This window comes from Phalacrocorax aristotelis, chromosome 3 (assembly GCF_949628215.1).
Source record: "Phalacrocorax aristotelis chromosome 3, bGulAri2.1, whole genome shotgun sequence".
NCBI lineage: Eukaryota > Metazoa > Chordata > Aves > Suliformes > Phalacrocoracidae > Phalacrocorax > Phalacrocorax aristotelis.
The window spans coordinates 16,715,170-16,730,900 of record NC_134278.1 but is presented as its reverse complement, the minus strand read 5'-3'; positions in this window follow the sequence as shown (position 1 = coordinate 16,730,900).

Genomic DNA, 15,731 nt, shown 5'->3' with positions numbered 1-15,731 from the left:
CAACAGGAGGAGAAAATCCAGAGAGGATAGATGCATCCAAAGGCTCACACCACCTTGGTGGGGATCAGGTTCAAGAGCACGTTAAGCTCAGTTGTGGTGGTGATTTGTGACAAATAGGATTGGATTGATACAAGCATGAGTAAATACATCAAACAGACAACTAGATAGCTACTGAAGAACAGCCTATTTCTGTCATGACCAATCCGAATCACAGCCAAATTAGCAACCCAGTGAAAGGCTCCTATCACATTACCCATCCAGCCCAGGAGCGACCTTTAGAGAGAGCAGGAGCTCTGTCTTGTCTGCAGACCATCCCAGATCTCTGGGGGTGAGTGTGAGGAGGCAAGAACAGGAAGGGGGAAATGTACAATGAAAAATATACCGCTTGTTTAGTCTTGTGGGCTGGAAGTAGAAAAGAGATCATAAAGGAGCATAGCCAAAGTGCACTGACAAAAAGGAAACATTGGACCTTGAAAAGATAAATAGATTTCATGGCATTGTGAAAGTATTTTTAACTCATGCAGTCCTTCTGCTGCTTCACAGCATATAAAAAAGAGTGGATCCTTTTTTTTTGTTTTGTTTTACTTCCTGTCCTTTTTTAAAGCTTGTCTGTCCCGGTTTTATTTGGAACATTCTTAAATAGAAAGGACAAAATCTGAGATTTTACCAAATTAATTTTCAAAGTATCAAAGAAGTTATTTTCTTCTGATTTGAACTGCCACTGTTGTACAAGTAAAAGCTGGTCTAACGCAGTGCAAAGAAACAAACATATCTATGCTCACATTTCTGCACCATGTATGTAGTGATACACTTTGAGGACTGGTTTAGAAAATGGCTTAAGCAAAACCATGTTCAAATTTATTTCAGCAACCTGACCAATTTGAAAATATTAATTAACAGGCTTTAAATGTAGTTGTTAAATCACTGCTAAACTGCCTGTGGAAGATGCTTCAGACCTACAAAAATCTTCCCTGGTTTATCAACAGGCTGTTGCCATTTGTGTGTGTAGAAGTGCCCTTGAAAACATGGGTTTAAGCAAAGCCAAAGCAGAACTGCCAACAGCTAAGATAGAGCAGCTACCTAATTTTAACCATTAGCTGCAAAAACACGTGTTGCCTTTGGAAACAGGAGGGCCAGTTTCAGAAGTGGCTGCCCCTTGCAGCTGGCCACCTCTGTGCAAGGTTACTGCTCCAGCAGTAACCGCGTTGGCAGATTCAGCATGCTTGTGTTCCTCAAAGCACAGAGGAGGCTCCTGCGGCTTGGTCTGCTTGCAGAGGGAGTCTTAGCTAGGTTATCAAACTGCCTGCTGGAGCAGCTAGGGGTGTAACCTGGAATGCTGGATGGGGCTGACACTCGGGGAGCAAAAGCACCTTGAATTGCTCAGTCAAGATTCCTTGGAATACAGCTGCCAGTTCAGGGAGGGCCACCTGCATAAGTCACACCAAAGCATCCTCAAGTCTAACTTCTTTCGACCTTATCGCTCACACTTAAGGTGCCCCCTCTAAAGAAAAAAAAAGAGAATTTAACTTATTTTATCATCAATCCCTAGCAAGCTTCAGAAGAAAATCAAGCTCCCTCTCCTTGGAGAGAGACACTCGGAGTCTGCAGGAGAGCTGACTTGAAAAGAGCACCAACAACTTCAACTGGATGAGAGCACTGCATTTTAGCAGCCCACTGCTGTTCCCAAGGGTCTTGTGATCCCCAGCCACAGTCACTTATGCGCCTTCCCTTCTGGCTTTTTGCTCTGGGCTCCAGCTCTGTCTCTGCAGCAAAGCCCTTCCCCACCCTAACTCGGTCAGCACCATTTTATTGAATGGGACAGAGGTTTCCACTTAAAAACACCTTCCACTGAGTGAAAAACACGGATTAGAAAAGCCCAATCAAAACCACTAATCACGAAATTCAAATGCTATCCAAGGCTGCTGGGCAATTCACTGAAGTGCATCCTTGTCTTCTCACCGTGCCCTCACCGGTGGAGTGAGGGCAGCAGAGACAAATCAGCTAATCAGTCTCCATCCTGATTGTGCTGCGATCCTTGTGGCCAGTTCCTGAGAGCAGTTTCACCCAAACCAGGTGTTTTTAAACAGATTAGCAAGTCCCAGGCCCGTCTGTTGGTGATGGCAACATTGCAGGAACGTACTGTCACGGCAGCCTCGTACTAACTGTGAGGAAGAACTTTTCTTCATGGGCAAATTTGCCTACACACAGATCCTTGAAAGTTCTACACAGCAGGGTAAAGTCTCTCCTTGCTATTAGGCTGCATACTCCAAAGATCTTCCTAACTACAAAAAAACTGAACTTCAAGGGTCTATAGGAGACACCTCAGGAAAAACAAGAAACCCCACCAAACTCGGAGGACTCCTGCCACTGTGATACCTTTACCACCATCAAACAGGATCGCCAAGTGCCACAGCCTACCAGCTTTTCCTCCTCTCTCACACTTGTGACTTGTTAGGCTTTCATGATCATGTTCTCCAGTTAAGCCACAAACATTCATGACCTCTTCTCCTCTGAAATAGGGAATTGCTCCTGTTCCTAAAATGCAACAAAATGAAGTAGAGCTTAAGTGACTTTCTCAAAATCACACAGCAAAGCACAGGTAGAAACTAGAACTGCAGTTCAGTCCTACCAGCCCAGTGTCCTAAATTGTAGGACCATCCTTCCTTCCAGATGCTCAGCTTTAACAGGAAACTGAGATAAAAAAGAGGGTTTCAGTGCTGCTGTGCCCCATCGCTGCCCGCTCTGCAGGGCAGGAAGCACCATTGTTATTCTGAGCTGGGCAATCCCCACGCACCCATCTCTGCAGTGAAAATACAACCAGTATCAGCAGCCACAGCCAAGAACACTGCTGATGAAGATGCCACATTGAAATGGATGTGCAGAGTGTTTGTGATCATCAGGGTTGGGGGAGTTTCTGCACCCAGACCAATTCCAACACAGAGCTTTACAGTCTTCAGCTGCCCAGGCAGAGCTTGCCCCCTTTCCTGGCTCACAGTGGCTCTGTAGTTGAGGGTGGCAATATTTTTGCTTGTGTGGGGAAAAACAGGGAGACAGAGTAACGTCCTTTGCAACACATCACATGAATGGGAACACTCTGCCTCCATTCCCACCTTGCCCAATTGACTTACGTGACATAAATCCTACAGCAACTAAAAAGACACAGGGGCCCTATCTGCTGCCACAGCCCTGGGAACAGGGAAGCTCTGGGGACTCCAAGATGAGATGTGGAAACAGAAAAAAAAGCCTGTGCCTGGATGCACATTCATGGTGGCTTCTTGAAGAGCATCGCTGGGGTGCCAGGACTGTCCTGGGTTCCAGCAGTGTCCCAGGTGGTCTTGTGACCCCTTTGCACACATAAGCTCGCGTGGGTAAAATTCCTGCTGCCTTCCAGCGATGGTTACATTTCTACAGTGTGCAAAACAAACAGATCCCCTTCTGAATGAACAGGCCTTTCTGCCAAAAGGCTCAATCATACAAGCAGTCTCATCGACCCTGCGGGGGCCGATCCGATGAGTAAGGACTAGTCCCATGAGTAAGACCCATGGGACTGGACGCAGCTTGCCATTTTTTTTTCAAGTGCATGCAGGCCTGCTAAAGCTGACCTGCAAATTGGGAAAGAAAGCAAACTTTAAAGGTTTTACTGTCCTCCCTTCTAAGGCAAACCCTGGGATGCCTGAGGCATTCTTCTTTCCAGTCGTACTTTGTTGGTCTCTCCAGGGAGCCCCAAACTTGGAGTTACAGTGCCCTTGCCTGAAATGGGACCATCGAGACCTGCCAATTTCCCAAACCTCATTTGCTCTCCTTGCTTTACCTGGAATCCCTCCAGTGCAGTAGTCAACATGCTAAACCCCCTAGCATGTACTTAAAAACAATGTTATTTTTAAAATGCATGCAAAAGTGTTAACACCTGCGTGTTGAGAAGGGCTGAAGCAGGAGCTGCGGGCAGGTAACACCACTGGCTTTCCTCTGGTCAGACATTCCCCTCCAATTTCTGGAGTGGGTCTGAACAGAGCTGACCTCTTGCTAGAGTTCCTTGGATGAACCTTTTTTCCTTTAGAAATGTTTTTACTGATCCTACAGCAACTGAATAAACCCAAACAAGGAGAGTTTGCTGGAGGCAGGTGTGCAATTCACGTTCCCTACTGTTTCAATAACTCATTCATACAAGGAGACGCATGTGCACCATGTGTGACAAGGAACATAACTGTAACTTCTGCAGTGTCAGCAGCTTTGTTAGCTTCCCGGAACTAAGAGCAAACAGAAGCACATTGTAAATGCTGGTTTAGTAGGGAATGCCCTGACATAGGACTCACTGGAATTTGTCATGTGCTAAATCATAGTGCAGACGTGTTTGCATTCTTCCTACTCGTCTTTGCATGCTATTCTCAGATTTGTTATCACCAAATAGCATATGCATGCAAACTGCATATTATCAGCTCCTGTATGTATACACGATCATTTAATTTCCTGATCTCTCTGAAACACCTCCCGCTACACAGCTGACACAGGACAACAGGGAAAATATCAGTGGTGACACTGACCTAGTAAAAGGTTTGCCACAGCCTGTCTGTTTATGGGGGATTACTAAAGTGTGCTGATTAATGAGATTATGATTATCTCTTTATAAGAGATTTATCTGCTGTGATTGTATGTACGTAAATACCTCACTGAAAGTAGCTGGAGGAAAAGCTATAGTCAGATAATACCAGATCCAAGACCAAAGTATCTGGGATGAGTGACAACAAATCTCTTAGAAAGAAAAGAATGTCTAGCCAGATGCCACTAAATCTTGGCTAGGTAATATGTCATCTGACAAAGCCAGTGCCCAATCCCCATCTGGCAAGAATTGGCAAAGCTCCAGTGAACGGCTGAAGAGTTGGCCTATATCAGACAGAAATCCCATCTTTCTCTTCTGCTTCTGAAATAAACCAGGCAGAAAGTCAGGAAACCTAGCAGAGTGTCAGAAGTGAGCTAATGACTGCTACGGATTGGGGTAGGTCGCCATAAATCAGCTTTCAGATTAGCCTCTGAGAGGCCCTCTGGAGTTATAATGACATATTATGCAGCGTACACGACATGGTTGTGGTAGGTCGTATCAAATCTATAATGTTGCAGACGTGAAGCAGAGGGAAAATCCAGACCCATACTTTTTTACATTATTAGTCCATGTATTATTTCAGCTTTAAAAAAAATATTGTTTGGAGATTAAAGGTCACATGAAGGTGATGTCAAGCTCACCTCCAAATAAAAACAACAAGAGATCAGTTTGCACCATTGCCAACCACAAAGTGATGGAAGGGCCACCCCAGACGATGCAGACGCGGGAGCCAGAGCAGACACTTTGGCGATTGTTGCATTGTTCTGTGCTACCCTGATGGAGCAGCTACAGCTCTGAGATGCAAGTCCCTCCTGCAAAGCTTTCCCTGGAAGCAGGACACTTTGCCCAGTTAATCGGTACCCTTGGAGTCACTGGGAGATGGAACTGTTTAAATTGGGGTGTTGCAAAAACTGGGACTTCAGAGCAGATCAGTGACAGCTAGTTCTTTGTGATCATCTCTTCTGGCATGACTACATGGGAAAAGGCCCCTTTTAACTCTGGGGTCTGGCAAAGCAGCTCTAACAAATTTTGCTGCAGTGTTTTAAGACATCCCCTTTATCTTGCAGCGCATCCAGACAGGGCTCACAGCTGCACCCTGACTACCCAGTTCATGGCACAGGGAATTAGCTTGTCCATCACACAGGCACTGAGGCCAGCCAGAGGTACCCGCACCACTGCTGCCATGCTGCCTCATCCATCACCTGGGACAGCATGACACTTTGGGGGGGTGACAATGAGGAGGATGGCACTGCAAAGCAATTCAGGGACCCCAGCCAAGCCTAGAGCTAAGGCACATACCTCTTGCTGTTTGAGGTTTGATAACATGGTGTTGTCAGTACCCACAGCTCCTGGAAAGTCCCACTCAGGAGAGGTTACCTGCAACAGGGGTCACTGACAGCCCAAAAAGCAGCAACCACATTCATTACAAAAGAAGAGAAGAATCCAGAAGAAATGCCAGCGAACATCTTCTGTGCAGCAGCCCAGAGGACAGTTCACACCTCAGAAGAGATGGAAAAATGGATCCTAGGCTCTTGCAGCTTCTAGGCTTTGCTTGTAAACTTGTGCCTTATTTTTAATACTCTCACTCCTGGGTAGCCCTACCCCATAGCCCCAGGGACAGGCTCCTCTTAAGCTGTGAATCTTGCTGGCAAAAGGGGTCCTCCTCCAGACTTGACCTGAGCGCTGGGATACAAGTCAGACAAGGTGGTTTCAGACATAGTCCTCTCATCATCATTGATTTGCCCATCTCCTTGTGCTAACTGGCGGCAAATCTCAAGCTTGTGTGACTTGCACCATAATGGGAATTAATGCTTACCTTTCCCTTTTGAGACCTCTTCTGCAGCCCATGCTTTGGACTTCTGGGTCCCCACCGCACAGCCCCACAGCAAATCCAGTTTGTGTCTCCTTTCATGCTTCTTTCCAGTTACAAGGGCTATGAGCAGGAGGGGGGGTGTCCTAAGACAGGCTGGTAGGACCAGGGATCCATCGGCTGCGTGCTAGCAGCTCCCTGTGCCCCTGCCCTGGCTGAGCTCCTGGGTGGCCAGAGGCAGGGTTGGGCTGGAGGGCTCTCCTTCAGTCCTTCATCTTCATCAGAGCCACCAAGCTAGCAGTGGGTCAGGGTAGAGGCCTCAAGGCTGATCACACCACTGTACCTTACAGAGGGTTGCTCAGTCCAGGTTCGAAGACCATCAAGTTTCTTTGCCAGAGCTGGGAGCTGAAAGAGTAGATGCTTTCTCTGTTTACAGAGGAATAAGAGTAACTGCTTTGTTTGAAATTATCTTCTAGTTAAGTGAGGGCAAGCGATTTACAGTTGCCTTTGTCTCCTATATTAATGAGATGCCTTACTCCCTGTCCCCTTAATTCTTTACACCTTCGATGTTCAGCACTCCTCAGTTCTGAAACCTGGCAACTCTTCCCTGGGCTTATCCAAATCTGCCCATATCAGAAGACTGAACCGTGGCACTTTCTTTTACTTCTGCTTGCAATGATACAGAACAAATCAACATCTGCTACCAAGCTATGTGGTAAATGGAGACCCTTGCAAAAAAGAGTCTCTAACACTGCATGCAGAATTTTATTAGAATAAGAAAAAACAGATTATTAACACTATTCTGCCTCTCTCCATGCTTCTGCCAGGGACATACCCAAATTACTCCCATCTGCCACCCTGCTGCAAATTTAAAAGCGGCAGTAATCCATAGAGCCTTGCAACTATGATTAATTCTATCTGGGAAGGAAGAAAACCTCAGAATTCAATGAAGAAGTTACCACATACAAAAGAGATGTTGCCTAAGAGTGGCCAGCTTTTATTTTATTAGAACTATAACACTGAAATTAGTTGCTAATGTTTTGAGGTCTGCCTTTGATCTTAATAATATATGTGGTGAGAATTGGACAAATCGGTAATTGTCTCCAGCTGGAGACAAAGCAGTTGGAAGAGAAGTCATTTCAGGATTCTCTCTAGTTGCTTAAGTAAATCCTAGGATTAGGGACATGCAAATTTTACTGGGGAAGGGAACAGAGGAGGGGCTTTCAGTGTTGAACAGAAAAACAATAAAAATTATTTTAGGTGGGCCACAAACTGAAAACACTTGACTTCAATTAATTTCAAGAAAATTGAAAACTCAGTTTTGACCTGCTCCATCTGCAGTGAAAGCCAATGGCCGAGTTCACAGCTGCAGGTGACACCTATCCAAAAGGTTTTGTCAGAGCTGGTACAGAGAGGGAGAATTGGGTCTGGAGTCTCGTCTGCTATGTGAGAGCAGGCGTGTGGACGCAGAGCTCCCTCTAAGCGGTGTCTGTTAATCACTTCCATACGCCATTCTGAGAGGAGTTATTCCAACCTCACCTGATGAAACTGTCCTGGGATCTGGAAAATATTTAAATATTAATTTAGGCACAAATGAGTAACGTTTTGTAGAGGAAAGTTGTAACGATAGGCTATGGAGTACTTGTTTCCTTCAGCAGTCCAAGCTAAAATTTTCCGTAAAGGACACCTGTCCTGCTTGCTGAGCAACGGGGGCCCTACCCCCAAAATGTCTTGTTCCTCAAAAGTGAAGACATGAAGACTTCTCTATTCAGCTTGTGTAAGAGACCCCAGCCTTCTTGCCTCTGTTGTGAGTGGTGCCCAAATCCTTCAAGAGTTCTGCCTAAAAAATCCAGGGAATTCAGATCAGATTTTAAACAGGCCAAAACTGCATTTTTTTTTTAATTAAAAGAATGGTCCCTATAAACACTCATTAGGATCCTGGTTAGAATGTTGCAATGTAATCTTTGATTTCCCTAATGCGGGGAGCTAATAAGGACACACAAACAATAACAGGCTGATACCACATCATCTCCCTCCTGCAACCATCATGTGATCGCTCCAGGATGTGCCTAGCGAAAAGAGATGCGATTCCTTTGGTGTATCTACATGAAATACAGAACTACTTTTGGAACAGCAGAGGCGTGTTATGTCCTGACAGGCTCTGATTCCCAGCAGGGTTACAAAAATGCCACCTTCAAGACTACTAGCAGTCAGACCGGCGTTCTTTCAACAAGGTTTTATTTCAAACACATCCCTTATGGTCTATTTTTTTGTGCTATGCCTGCGTTTAATGAATGCAAATAACAAAAAATAAACAAATGAAAGAAACACACTCCCTAATCACTTCAGAGGTTGTCAGCAACAGTTAAAAACAAGCTGGAAATATTTTCATTTGTTGTTCTGGTTTCAAAAACATTAGGGAAAGATCTTGCCCTATAGGAAAAGGAGAGGGCTTGCAGAGGTGGAATGCATTTATGGACTGCGGGGAGCTGTTTCCAATTATTATTTGCAGAGCATACCTTAATGGAACAACACTGAAGTGGTTTACTTGTGGTTCAAAGACTGGGTGTTACTCATACTTTATATGTGGTAGACACTGTGAGGTTGGTTTGGGCAGGAGCCATCAAACGCTTCTGACTGCTCAGCCTCATAACATGTATGATATGGCCATGGAAGGCATCTTCAGCTTTCTTCACAATGCTATTCAGAGCCTGGAAGCTGTTTTGCCTCTGAGGAGGGATTTCCAGGCTTGGGTATTTGTGGTGAGATGCAGCTCCAGTCTCCTGGATTGAGGTCTGATGAGCTATCTTCCTGGCAATACTACTTGACTGTTAATACCAGGGGACCTCAAAGTCAGTCCCTGGAAAAAAAAGTTCACATCAATCTTCAGACATTTTTAAAGACATAGGGAAATATGCACTAAATCCCTGTTTACTTATACCTTTTGTTGCACGTAGTGGTTTTCAAATGCCAGTTCTTCCTATGTTCTTTGAGTTATTTGGGAGCTTAGTTTGTCTCCGTAACTGCAAGTTACCGAGTTTTTTTTTTTTTTTCATCTTTTTCTCCCAGCATAGTCTGTTAGCTCTTCGAGTCTATTGCTGTTCATTTTCAATGCTATCTACAGGGATTGATTTTGTTGGGGGAGATGGAAAAGGAGGGATGCTCAGTCACTGGTAACTTCCCCACGGCATTGCCTTGAAGAATATGTCCTCTGAAACACACAAGCGTCAGCATCTACGGTAGCTGTCCTCCCTACCATCAACATGGCCCTGCATCTGGCCACAGGGTCCTGCAGGGCTAAAACCACAGTCTAAAACCACAATCATACCAAAAGGAGAAACTAAGAGCAGTACGTAGGGATGAAACTTCCGTCTGCCCTGTAAGCCCGTTCCTGTTTTGTCCTTTTTTCCATGGAAAGCTCATGGGCCAGATGTGTTGTGAAACTGCTCCTTGGATGCTTCATTTGGATCTTCACCACTTCTGCTGTGATGTTACAACAGCTCATACACGCAGGCTCAGTGGTTGCAATTCCTTTCTCCCAGGGCTTGAAGCAACCTCGTTCTGCCGCTTGCACTCCTCCGTAGGCAGGCTGCCAGTACCACAGCAGACTGACATGATGTTGGCTCCAGCACCTATGGACCCGGCTTATGGCTTAGCCTGGCCTTTGAGTCACATCCTGGCATGTCTGCTCTGGTGCACTTCAGAGGTGTAACTCACCCTCAGCCTCCACGGTGATTGCAGTTGTGGGAAGATTACATGCTGGCTGCAGGCTCTGCTCCTGCTTCAGCCTCTCCTTCCCTTCAGCACCCAGGAGCCCTTTCTGTCATATCCTGATGACAACCCAGAGGTGGGAAGAGAAGTAGGTACTTTCACTCACAGTTTCCACAGAATTGCAAGAAATGGGATCAGAAGTCCCTGAATCTAGCTTCCCTTCTGGAGCAGGATAAGCTCTACCTACCCCGCATCAGAAAGCCATTTAGCTAATCTGCTCTTAAGTTCCTGTAACAGAATCTCACAGCCTTCAGCAGGCTCACAGCAGCATACAAATACAAGCAGACCAAAGCTACTGCTCCATTGCAGGTATGTAAGGAAGGGCATAAGGAACAGGACAAACACAGAGTGATTTCTTTTCAATATGTGCTTCCAGCTTCAGGCAATCACAGGTTTAAGGATGTCTTGAGCTGGAGATGGCATCCAGGTTCTCAGGTACAGTAAATTTCATTAGATTTATCACTTCTGGGCATATCTCACCCCCTCTAGGACTAGTATCTACATTTGGCCTCCATAATAGCCTAAGATGACTAGCTTCACAATGTACCTATACATTGTATACATAAATACTCCATATGTTTGCCTTAAACCTGTGACATAATTTCATTTGATGGCACCTGGATCTTACGTTATGAAGAATATTTGATAGTAGTTTTGTAACCTTTCTCTACACACCATTCCAACTATTTTATAGGCTTCTAGCATATGGCTGTGCAGCTGTCTTTGTTTCCGAGCTGAGAAGTCCCACAGTATTTAATCTTTATTTGCAGGGAACCTCTTATAAAAAAAAATGTTGTTTCTCTTCAGTGCATAGTTATGCCACAACCTTTCCTAAAGTGAGGTGATCAGAACTAAACATAACACCCAAGGTACAGAAGCTCTGGGGGTTTATGTGTAACACATTAATATTTTTTTTCTTCTTCTCCTTTAATTTCCAATAACATTTAACTATTGCTGAACCCTGAATTCACATTTTCAGAGAACCTTCTCCAGCGACAAGATCTTTCCTGAATACCAATAACCAGTTGAGAGCTCGCTGCTGTGTCCCTGCAGCTGACTGGATTTTCCTGCCTGTCTCTATTACTTTGCACAGCTGACGTGCCACTGCCATGTCACAGTGACAACTGTCACTTTGTTTTCTACCCAGGTTTACTGAATTCTCCTACAGCTCTTTGCAGCCTTCTTAATTTTTTACTTACCTGGGTGATGATTTTTCTTTCCAAATCACTTATAAATATGTGGGAGAGCACAGGCTTCACACGGGTCCCCTGGAAACCCCACCACTACCCTCCTTCTGTCAGGGAAACTGCCCATTTACTGTCACCCTTTCTTTCCTACCTATAACAACTTATTAACCCATGGGAGGACCTCTCCTCTTACCCCTGTGACAACTGACAGAAACCAAGGGTACTTTCCAAGCAAAAAGAGAAAATATATTATTGATAGTTTTTCAGAAAGCCAAGTGCGCTGAATTATTTGTGTGTTTATGGATATCCCCTTTATGGGGCAGCTTCTGTACAGGGAATGACTGAATAGTTCAGGACTTTAGCCTGGAAAGAGACGACTTAAAAGGGTCATGAAAGAAGCCTATGACAGCAACAATGTTGTCACAAAGAGGACAAAAAGGGAACAGCCGTCTCACTGTTTCCTCAGAGCCAAGAATGGGAATGAAGCTCAAGCGAAGCCACGGAGCCAGGCGCAGCACTAGCAATAGGAAGCGTCTCACCACACAGTGGTAGTAGATGTTGTGGATGCTAAAAGTCTGTAGGCTTCAAGGGGAAACTGGAGGAGTACACAGAAGCCTTATCCAGCTAAGGCTGTGCCCAAGCTAAATAGTGCTGATAGCTGGGTGACTATTAGGTAGAAGCTGCTGCTGTAGAAACAGGTGTCACATCTCCAAGTAGGCATGGGCTACACCGTAACTATGCACTGCTCAAAGAAAAGTTTTGTGAGAGAAGTACCAACTCTCCTGAAGCCACAAACGTTCATAAGGTTTTCATCTCTCCTCAGGTGCTCTGACAGTTTGCAGTTCCATTGCCCTCATCTAGTCCTATAACCATGTAAGAAACCTGTGTGGTCACCTACAGATCCTGAACCTGTTCTCCAGGGGAAACTTCAAAGCCTTCTACATATAAAACCCAATCAACAATGACACTTAAGACCTGAACTGTTCCTGACTGTGGCTGTAGGCATCTCTGTAAGTAGGATCCATAGTTTCCAGGGCACAAACCACACAAAAGTAGACTCTGCTAATATCCCTTAGATCATCAGAAATAAAACAGAAAAAGAAAAAAAAAAAATCAGTGAATTGTTTTTCTTATTTACAAGTATTTTTATTTTCTTTTCCCCCCCAAAAAAATTTTATCTTCTTGGAGAAAAGGGTGTATTTGGTTTAAATCCTTAGCAACAGCAACGGGAGCACAGAGGTGTTTTGATAAATACTCTCTCTAATTAAATCACCAATTTCAGAGCAGGGAATGCACCTTGTTTTTTTCCTGCCTTCCGTGTAAGGCAGAACCTATTTGCATTTAACCACCTTCCTAGTGTATGATGTGCCGTACTGTCAGGAAATCAAAGCAAAGACAAAAGGTCATGTCCATCAGAGCAGAGGGAAACTTCAGCTCCTTCCCATGCCAGTTACGATGACGTTCTGACAGAACCACTAAGCAAATTCAGAAACTTTCACCTTGCTCCCCTGAGATACGGTCCTTGTGTCATCCCTTCTTATTTTAGGACCCACCATAGCATATATATTGGGAATGGATGAGAAATGAGGAAGAAGCAGAAATCCTACAGAGCTTCCAGTGTTTTCCCACATCCTCCTTCCTCTTTGGGAAATTATTTGGCAACCAGGAACGGTGTCTATGCAAAGCGCACAGCAGATCTGACTCCCCGAGGAGGGCACCCTGCTAGACTTGTGCACAACTTACCTTTGGCCTCTGCCATAGAGCAGGATCACAGGCTACTCTGCATGGCCATCATTAGGGGTCAGGGCAGCAGCCATTAGAGCTAGTGGACTCACCACACCTAAAGAGCCGCTTCCCCTTACCCCATTACAATATACTCCTTCCCCTCAACTCCATGCACCAGAACAACCCAAACCAACAGGCAACCAGTAAACCAGACAGTACCTTGCAATTGTCACAGTAAACATACGGCCAACATCATCTCAACACAGGCAAAACTCCTCTGACCTCAGTGAGAGTGTAGCTTGCATCAAAGCAGCAGGATTAACTCTATTGTTTTGGAGGCTGTGTAGGTGGAAAAGACAAGACCTGCACGTGGAATAAAAGCCCGAAGAAAATGAATTGAGAAATTATTCAGTAACAGTTCAAAGCCCTGCATGTGGAATGAAAGCTGGCTTATGCTTAATAAATCTAAGAAATGATTCAGTAATAGTTTATCCTGTGCAATGGGTTCCCTGTAATTAATGTAAGCAGCATCCATAAGCGCCAATATAAATTAAGTACAAGCAGGACATGGACCTGTTGGAGTGAGTCCAGAGTAGGGCCACAAAGATGATCAGAGGGCTGGAGTAGCTCTCCTATGAAGACAGGCTGAGAAAGTTGGGATTGTTCAGCCTGGAGAAGGCTCTGGGGAGACCTTATTGCAGCCTTTCAGTACCTGAAGTGGGCCTACAAGAAAGTTGAAGAGGGACATTTTACAAGGGCATGTAGTGATAGGACAAGGGGTAATGGCTTTAAACTGAAAGAAGGTAGATTTAGGTCAGATATAAGGAAGAAATACTTCACTATGAGGGTAGTGAGGCACTGGAACAGGTTTCCCAGAAAAGCTGTGGATGCCCCATCCCTGGAAGGCCAGGATGGATGGGGCTTTCAGCAACCTTGTCCAGTGGAAGGTGTCCCTGACCACGGCAGTGGGGTTGGACTAAATGATCTTTAAAGTCCCTTCCAACCTAAACCATTCTATGATTCTATGAAGTACCAGTTGTTCAAAATAACTCTCTGCCTTTGGGCTCCTTTAGTTATGTACCAAAGAAAGAACCTGAGAAAAAAAGTAACTCTTTTTCAACAACCACATGTTAGCCAAGCTACAAAACTGTTGTTGAGGGATTTGGAGCACAGTCACCGTAGCTAGCTCTCTGTGTCATTGCTTCTCTGGTAAAAACACAAAAGCTCCATTGATATAACAGAATTTCCCTCTTTAATGCTTGAAATCCACATGCAAAAGGGTGTTTGAAGAAAACTGAGTAGCTTTCCAATTTCTTGCTTTATTTTGAGGCATTTGCATCAGATGCTTTGAGAGACCAACACTGAAATGCCTCAGAATCATTATTGTACCTCCTTTATTTATGTCCTTCTGCCTTAGGGCTTAGTCCTCCTTTTTCTGGACCCAGTGGCCAGCATTTCTTTACTTTCAGATACCCTTAATATTTATGGAAGAAAATAACATCTACTATGGACAGTTTTAGTTCTAATGCTTTTCAGTTTGGTGGTGAGAAACATTGCATAGGCCCCACAGGAAGTTTGTGGTACCCTTCTGAAAACTGAAGGTATTTCTAGATACATTGGCCTCAAAATGGACTGACATACTGAAGGCTTTCAAGAAAGAGTAGGAAGATCGCTCAGAGAACACATGGTAGAAGGAAGGCTAGAAGTATGGCTGTTGCCAAGGTCTTAGGACAGCCTCGCGCTGAAGATTTCTGAGCTGGGGTCAAAGCACAGACAGGCTTATGTTCTTAGATTCAAGCACCTTTGAAATCTGAGCAAGTCTGGAAGCCAGTCCGAATTCTTGCCTTAGACAAGAGGCAGAAATTTTGACCTCTGGGAATCACACAATCAGTAGAAGTTCATTAGCTGAGTACCTTAGACAATGACAGATTCTAAAGCCCATCTGGTTCTTCAGCCTGGTTTGTAACTTGATGTATTAGTTTAGATGCCCTAAAATGCATTACTCAGCGTGGCGAGATAGAGGAAGTAATGCATGAAGTAAGCCAGGAGTAGGGTTGCCTTAAAGTCAGAAGCTCCAAAGCTTCCTGTGATTAAGAAATTATTTCCACTTAGCTCCTATCAGTTAGTTGTCACCAAATCCTACTACACTACAAAAAAAGAAAAATGACCAGCACTGATAATTTATCCACTACTTTATCCACTTCTACTTAGTGCAGAAATTGGTTTGCTGTTAGGATTTTACAGCTAGATAGTGGTTGTCTATCAAACTTCCTATAACTGTTTTGCCCTCTGAATAGTATTCACTAAAACCATTTTCCATCAGCTGAAAGGAGGCTGGGAAACCTATTGCTGACGGCTGCTGTTGGTCACTTTCTTGATGCTGTTAGTGTCAAAACATGCCTAGCTGGAAAGAAGGGAAGATAGAAAGGGTTCGGACAGCTCAGCACTTCAGTGGTCACAAGCTGCAGGCACTTCAGATTGCTGGTCCACATGGGCACTTACTGACTCAGGCCTTGTGATGAGATAGTGCCCAATTATCTAGCTGCCAGTAACTCCAGATGTTGGGAGGGGTGGAGAAGCAGAAAAAAAAAAAGGTTTGAAAGAGTTTGCATTACTATTTCTACTTGAAAGACACTGAAGT